We start from the raw sequence: 8,670 nt of genomic DNA, 5'->3' as shown, positions 1-8,670 counted from the left end.
AGGATAGCGAGGTTACGCGGACAAGGACCGCTTTCATTCAGATTGCGAGAGCATTTGGTGGTTGGCAAGGGGTTGTCTTGCATGCAAGCTCGCACGGTTTTGTTTGGCCTTCTTAGCAGGAAGAACAATAGCATCTGGCCAGCCCAGAAGTGACCGAAGGGTCTGTGGGACCCTGAGCTAAGCATTGGGGGTTCCTCTCCGCAGAGGGCGCACCCACCGTGCTTGTCAAATCTGGTAGCTGGAAGAGATCTTAGCTGCCAACCCTGCTATTCTGATGAACTTGACCAAGGCTTCGGGGTGACCTGCCCAGGATAAGGCTATTTTTTTTTATGTCTTTTGTCTAGGAATAATTCTGGTGTAGGGAGAGCCACGAGGAAATTATTGTTTAAAGAGAGAGCAGCCAGCCAGGTGGTCCCAAATTCAGGATCGCACCCAAGTTTGAATCCTAGAGCTCCTCTTTAAACACAACCGGAAGCGAAACGACTTTGGAGTGGTTTTCTATTAAACCCTGCAAGCGCCAAGCCTTGAATGCAGCCCTTGCAAACCTATGGCCATTTTAGTGTCAGATTCCAATGAAGCAAACGAAAACCTTTGTCTCTCTCCTGGCTTCCAAGAAGCTGCTGTTCCTGTGCTTGCCTGGCTTAGGTTTTCATTCCAAAATTCTGAGGGCTGTCTTGAAGGCCATATCATTTCCTTATTGTCAAAAACACAAGTAGAAAATCACAACGAATGAATGAAGTCGCTCCCTATGCTCCTTCTTTGTCGCGTTTTAGTTTTTACTGCTATTGTTACTATTATTTGACAATCTTACCTTAAGCCTTTACTTCTTGGCAGGAGTGAAGCCATTAAAGGCGCACAGCAGGAAGCTGTCATATACTCCCTCCACCTCCCCCCTCCACAGCCAACTCACCTGGTAGGCAAGCAGGTCGTTATGGCTTGAAGATGGTACCCCCCCACACACACACACAATGGCCCCTGACATAGGACAAACCATTTGTTTACCCTATTAAGGCCTCACAGTGTCTAGCTCCTTGTTTTTGGAGAACTGGGGAACACAATTTCTGGGCACAGGCAGGGCTGCAACGAAAGAACACACTACCCTGGTCAGGAGGGCGTGGTCCTGGGGGCCTGGTCATCCCAGGCTCTTTCAACAGAGAAGCAAGTGTGTGAGCCCAGGTGCGGCTTGCTTGTCCCTTTACCTTTACTGAGGAACCCAGTTTGTTAATGATCTGGGAGCTGTGACCTCTGCCAGGTGCTGCAGGAAGACAATAGGGCCATTTCCAGGAGAAGATACCCTCCCTCCTGGAGCACTGATACCAGTTTTCACGAGATAGAGGTTCGAGGCATTTTGGAAATTTAGATGAAGAGCTTTAAAAAAAAAAAAAAACTGCAAGAGAGGCTGTTTGTGGAACCAACCCTCTTTATGGCATATTTCCTGATAGGGAGCCATCTTGAGTCCTAGCCTAGGGGCTTGGCACCCAGACTGACAATCACTGAGGTGACCATACGTCTTAATAATAATGCAGTGATCTTTCTGCCTATACCCTTCAGTAGCTACCGTTTCCGCTGCTTCCACACTTGCTAAGGAAAAGAAGCAAAGACTTCTGATTTCCTGATTGTCTGCCTAGAAGGCTGATGAAAGACACAATTGCTCTGACAGACTGAATTAGCATACCGAGGAGTGCCCCCCCCCACTACTGGTTGTTTCCTGTGCCTGTGATAAGAGAGACACAGACTCGTGTTTATAATCACAATTAAGAAATGGAAAGTGACACAAATATAGGTTTTTGATAAAGCAAACAAAAGATTTCCTTGAGAGGAATAAAGCTAAGTAACTTGTACCCAGATATCTATCCTGGCAATGAATTGGGGCAGAATAAAATATCTAGGGAGAATCACTAAGAGCTCTCGGCAGTAAAAAACGAGGTTGCTGTCTTAATTCTCTTTTTCAAAAATCCATGCTGTTCTCTATTATTTTTTTAGATTAACAAAACTTTTAAAAATCATAAGGTTGAAAAAAATGACTGGAATTTCATTAAACTGCGCTGTAGACACCTGAATTTCTCTCATTTTCTCCAGGAAAGTACGAACTTTTTTTTTTTTTTTTTTTTTTGCTGCAAGTTTTGAACTTGAAACAACATTTACAGGGAACACTGAATTCATGGGCCTGCAATCTCTTAACAAAGATTTTTGGCCTCTACCATGTGAAGCCAAAGCATTTTGTGATAATAGTTTTTTGTTTTGTTTTCCTTATTTTATTTTGGATTCTTTAGTACATTAAAATACATTAAAATTTTAGTCCAATACACTTTAAGCAGACATTGTCAAGGTGGGTGTTACACAGAAAGAAAAATCTGCCTCTGGCTAGCCGTGCTTGTGAAGTCTGAGGGAAGACACAGCACTGTAAATTCCTCTGAGCTCCATCTGCGGTCTGATGAAGGCTTGCCATTATAGAAGATTGGGAGGCTAAATTAATTAGCTTCTTCCATTATACTGCTGGCTTCTGGAGATGGTTGCCATTTTCCCTTTAAATGTCATTATTTCTAGACCTCATTAGCTGCTGATACAATTGAGGAGGAGATAATGTAAATTTAACAATACGAATAACACGTTCTTTCAGGAAAGTTGAAAAAAAAAGCATGATGGGGACCAAAAAGCTTGACGTGCGCCAACCAAGCTGTGCCTGCCCGCCACAAACAACCCATGTAACTTGGACATTAAATGAATAAAGGAAAATTGGCCAGTGCATATCTGGGCTATTTTCTTCAGTGAGTTCTTGAATCAATACTTTTCATGTTTTCATGGTCCCAGTGATGTTAACAGATCCGGTTACAAACCCTTGCCAGGAAGAAAGAGAATATGCCCGCTGTGCACCCTCCTAAACACTTCTCAAGAGTCATGCTTTCTTTCCCTTTGGAATCATCTTGCTTGTTTGCTGAGTCATTGTGCTTTCCAGCGGGCAAAGCGAGGACAGGCTTGATTCCATACACTAATCACCTCGGGTCCAAACAGGGCCAGGCCAGCAGGCGCAGTACCATCTCTGACCTTGCTCAGAAAAGGAAACACGAAGGTGTAAAAGTTGCATCAATTATGGTCTTCCTTCTGCCACTGCAGAACTGGATCAAGAGAACTAGTAGCTACTGGCTCTGTTCTGTAAATATTAAAAACAGATGTATTTCTGCTCTACTATAGAGTAAGAATGTAATATTAATAGGTGATAAACTTACATTCTAGTAAAAACAGTGCAATATCATAATTTTTGATTTTTGCAGTCTTTTGAGGATTACTTTATTAGTCTTATAACTCATAAATTTTTTTGGTAATTCAACATCAAATATTTTAGGACCCACATTTAAATAGATCACAGTTCATAAATAAAAACCCTTTTCCCACAAATAATTGTTATATCTTGTTTGCTTCAGATCATGACAGCATTTTTCCTTCTGTTCTGTGAAATGTCTAGCTAGTTTTAATTTCCTAATATGGTAGCTACTTATGCAACTTGGTTTATGGAAAACACAGCTCCTTTGGTGGCAGAGAGGCCTGGCTGGTATTCTCAATGCACTGTAGAGTTTTTGTTTGTTGTTTTGACTTTTGAATGGGGCTTAAAGAATGAATGGCGTTGAGCCCCTCCTTCACTGTGGCCTCCTCCTCGACCTCCTTGGGGTTTGTGTGTTTGGGGGGAAGAGGAGAACAATGCTCTAATCCTGAGTTGTGTCCAGGTGGGTAGAGCTTGGAAGCTGGAGATCTTGGGGTTTAGAGAAATGTGTTGGCTCTACTGAATACTGGCACAGGACCCAGACAGGGGCAACGGCCCAACGGGTGAGAGAGTCCTCAGCATTATCCTAAATGCATGTACAAGGCTTCAGGTGGTCCCAGCAGTCTGGGAATCTGAAAGGGCCAAAGTGCTTTTAACTTGGAACATCTCTGTTTATGGAAATTCACAGTAATTGAGTTGAGGATACAGGGTAGAACAATAAGTCTAAAGATAGAACTCAGTAAAATAAACATTATATTATGGGATAGCTCAAGACATATCACCAGCACACAAAATATCACGGCTTTAACCCCAGTGTTTGTGTCCCTCTCTTCTCTCACATGCTGCACCTCAAATCAAACTCATCCTTTACGTTCCAAAAGAAAGATCTACGTCTTGAGACTTTGAAAACTGTATTCTTTCAGAGGTTGGGGTGGGAGAGGGAGGGAGGGAGAAAGGGAGGAAGGAAGAGAGAGAGAAGGAGGAGAAGGAGGAAGAGGAGCAACAGAGAAGAGGGTATAAATGGGAAGAACTTATGTTTTGTGGGAGTTTTCTGTGTGTGTGTGAATGTTTTTGTGAGTGTATTGTGAGAGTGTAAATGTACGTGATTGTGTGTGAGGGTGTGTTTGAGAGTGTGAGAGAGAGTGTATGTATGTATGGGTGTGTCTGTGACAGTGTGTGTGTGTGTGTGTGTGTGTGTGTGTGTGTGTGTGTGTGTAAGAGAAACCCTGTTTAAAAAACACTACAAACTGCATTGTGCTGAAAGGTTTAATACTTGAAGTCAACGGACATTTTCCTGACTACTTTGGTTTTGTCCTTCATCTGGGAGAAAACCCAGGTGGCAAACTTGATGTAATTCTATAAATTTTCCAGCATCGTTTGATTTAACACAGCCATCTCTGAGTGGAGCAGGCCCTTTCAGATGCCGGTGCCATTCTGTTCCCCCTAACAAAGGCTATCATCATCCGTTTACATATTTATTAGTTCAGAAGGTTAAGGTGAGGACCCAAGGATTACTAAAAGCAGAAAGTGAAATGGGTGAATAATTAGAGGCAGGATTCCCTGGTTGTGGGGTTCTCTGGGGTGTCTTCACCGTCCTAGCTCGGAAGTACTGTTTAAGGTTGCCTAACAGCTCAACTCTTGATGTTTCAGTATCATAAAATACAGCTAACAAAGAATGAAACCAACAACCCGACATAAATAAACTTTTTAAAAAATGTTTGATTATAGTATCTAAAGGAATCAATTAATCATTTCCAGTTAACCTAAAAGGAAAATATGATGATGTGTTCTGGGGAAGTTCTTAGACTTTTCTTATGTGCCGACTGCTAGGAAATATGCTAAAGAATTGATTAACTTCTTTCTAATCCGATATGAGTGCGTTTTCAGGGACATTCTGCAGAAGGCGCAAGGAATCCACCTTAAAAATATCCCAGAAACAAAATGATCCTAGTGCAGTTAATATTATTTTTTTTCCACAGGAGATGTGCTGAGAGCAAAGCCTCAGAACATTTTTTAATGTTGATAGAGCAGGCTTGAAAAAACTCGTCATATAAATCAAACTGTTCTGGGGGCAAACCTGTGTTGTTTTAAAACCACAGAATGGGTCAGTGGGTGTGGCTATGTGCCCAGGGTTGAATGGTGAATGTATGGATTAAAATGCATTTTGCCACACCGGTTTCCAGAGGGTTGTTTTGGCCTGGTGTTCGAAACCATGAGCCAAAACTTTGGTCAGTATTTTGACAACAGAGCCAGGAAAAACAAAAAAAGGCTTAGCCTGTGAAAAAAGCAATGAAGATATAGTGAAGGAAAACAGTAGTCCCCTGCCACCGCCTTACTCGATCCATATGTGAGCTTAAGCACAGGAAATACCCACCATTCACCGCAATCAAGCCAGAGGCTTGTGCATCAGAAAGTGCCTTGTGGAACTAATTGGACTCTATTAAGATTGTCATTGACATGGGAAAGCATTTTGAAATTTTAAATCAGAACATGTAATGTACATAGAACAAGATAACAACCACATTGTTGATTCAGGACTACAAATAGAGAAAAAATACACATGCGGACATGCAAGATTTTTATGCTGGATTCCTTCTACACTGTATTAATTATCATCCAGGACATGTTTATCTTCCTTTGCTTTTAATGTTTGCTTTTAACCGACAGGGTTTCCAGAGCAAGCAGATTTCACCGCGTCTCTTCTGGCGCCAACTCACAGGCAGAGAAAATCTAAGCATTGCCAGTTTTCAATGATAATCAGCAAAGTTCATGGTACTCACCATAAAAATCACGGCGAAAAAAAAATAGCTTGGAATGGTGGCCCTTACAGAGAGTTTCTCATGGTTTTAGACAGACTCATACTCAGTGTAAAGATTAATGCGTACACACCTCGAACTTCGCCAAGAAACTTTTGTGAAAGCAGGGTATCCCATTATCCATTAGAGATATATTAAAATATTAGCTAAATGTGGTTTGTGCTGGGCATCTACCCTCCCTTTGTGACAACGTTTGGGGTCTGCATTGGAGTTGCATGTGTTTAGTTCTGACAACTACCTAGATGTTATGGTTGTCAGTCACATTTGTTTTATAGATAAGATTAACTTGTTGCTAATATTCTTGAGCCTAAAACCTGTACTTGGTTTGCTTTTCTCCAAACATGATTTCCCCTGATTACGGGAACATGCTGTACTTCATTTACCTTTTGGGGAAGGCATTACATCATGTAGATATTTGATTCAGGTTTTTTTTTTGTTGTTGTTCTTTTCTTTTTGTGTAAAATGGAACAATAAACATTTCAATGTATAGTAGGAAATAATAGATAATAAAAATATACAGGTTGAAACCCCGCTGTGTGTCTCATCTGAAGTTTGCTGCCAGTTTTTTAACAGTAACAGTGTATTTTGTTGGTTTCAAAATTGTGTGTGTGTGTGTGTGTGTGTGTGTGTGTGTGTGTGTGTGATGGATCTTCTCTAGCATAGTTCAGCATGTCTCCAATATCAAAACCAAAATGATTGCAACTGGGGGGAGGGTGGGTTGCAGTCTGTGCCTGTGAAACATAGATTTACCATGAAGATATGGCCAAAATGGAAAGCTGGGTAAGCAATAAATCATTCAAAGCTTTGATGTATAGGTTTGCATGTTTAAATATTCATAATTTTAGCACCATTACACTGCAATGTGTGACCAATGGGATGGCTCAGTAAAGGTGCTTACTGCCAAGCCTGGCAACCTTAGTTCCATCGCTGAGATGCACACTGTGGAAGGAGAGAATCCATTACTGCACGTTGTTCTCTGACCTCCACATGAGGGGTACCCACACGAGTGCACACACAAACAAACAAACTGAAGAAACAAAAGAATTTACAAAAGAATTTTCAAAAATTTCCCAAGTTTTTATCTGATTATCAAGTTCTTTATAAACATTCTGAGGGCAAAAATTGGTCATAAGAATAAACTAATTTCACCCTCAAAGGAACAAAGAAACCCTCTGACTTTGGTTTTTGGGTCAATTGTGCCATATTTTCTGAAGCAGTTTCGTCAAAGAGAAATGACTGGTTCTACACAGCTAGAAATCAGCGGCGAATGGTCAGACGTTAAGATAACTGGACTCCCACATGGAAAGTATATAGAAAACCATAAACCCCCTACCTCTCCCAAGGAGGGTCCAGTGGCTAAAATCTCCACTCTCATTTGTATTTTCCAGCATTGTAAGACCTTTGCTGAAGGAGATGAAAAGCAGGCAAACACACATGGAAAACAGCTCCTGGGGAGACAGAGCAGGTTAAGATGGCACCACTTCCCCTCATGACATGCTCTTTCCGGCGTACGTCCTGTGCATATGTGTCCCCCAATGATTACTGATGACAGCTATCAAGGAGTTTCATTGAGACACCGAGGAGCAGGCTGCTTCATACTTATTCAAAACAGGGCCTATGTAACCTGAGCTGGCCTAGAACTTACCTTTGTAGACCAGGCTAGCCTCAGCACTCAAAGATCTTTCTGACTCTGTTTCTCGAGGGAGTGGATTAAAAGTCTGTGCCACCATGACTGACTTTTCATAATTATTTTGGCATAGACGCCTTGAAAAGATTTTTTACTTTGACCCACATGGAAACTTTCACTGGGAAAAATGTGCTGGGTAATAAAAAGGGAGAGACAAAGCATCTTAGTTATTAAAATGATTGACAAGTTATTAAAATGATTGACAGAAGAGGATAGAATAGGGCAGAAGTGTAGTCGTGGGTAAAAGGACTTTGTTTTGAACCCAAAGCCCTGACCTTGTAGGAGATTATCTGTTTCTCTATCTGGAAAATTAAGGTGGTATAAACTCAGGACTTTAAACACCAGTGATAACTTTGCCACTTAAATTGTTTAGCACCTGCCCCACGCAGATGTGCTGGAAATAGCTTGACTGAGTCTGAATCTTGGCTTCTCAAAAATAAGGCAAATCACTCATCTCTTTGACCTGCATACCCTCATCTGTCCAGTGGCTGAAGACCATACTTTGTCATGATGTGTGAATGAAATTAGATAATATAGATCAAGTATTTAATAGAATGTCTGCATAGAGATATTCTTCAGTAAGTGGGCATTTCGAAAGAGTAAAGCATAAACAGTAAAATTTTGATTTCTCTGTTCTCCTGATCCCTTAAAAATAATACCAAATAACAAATTTGCATATGATCAAATCTTGGGCCTCCCCTAAGGTTTGTAAATTTACATTTATTTATCACATAATTCAAGTTAGCCTTGCACTCTTGATCTTGGTCTTCCTGCTTCTATTTCTGAGGTCTGGGATTATGAGTATATATCAACAAATCCTGCTTAGGAATTTTCATTTAATCTTAACTGTCTTTATCTATAAGGCAAGTGTGAGTGTATATCTACACCTAACTTTATACTGATAGTCT

Source organism: Microtus ochrogaster, linkage group LG5, assembly GCF_000317375.1.
Source record: "Microtus ochrogaster isolate Prairie Vole_2 linkage group LG5, MicOch1.0, whole genome shotgun sequence".
NCBI classification, from domain to species: Eukaryota; Metazoa; Chordata; class Mammalia; order Rodentia; family Cricetidae; genus Microtus; species Microtus ochrogaster.
This window is presented reverse-complemented; position numbering follows the sequence as displayed.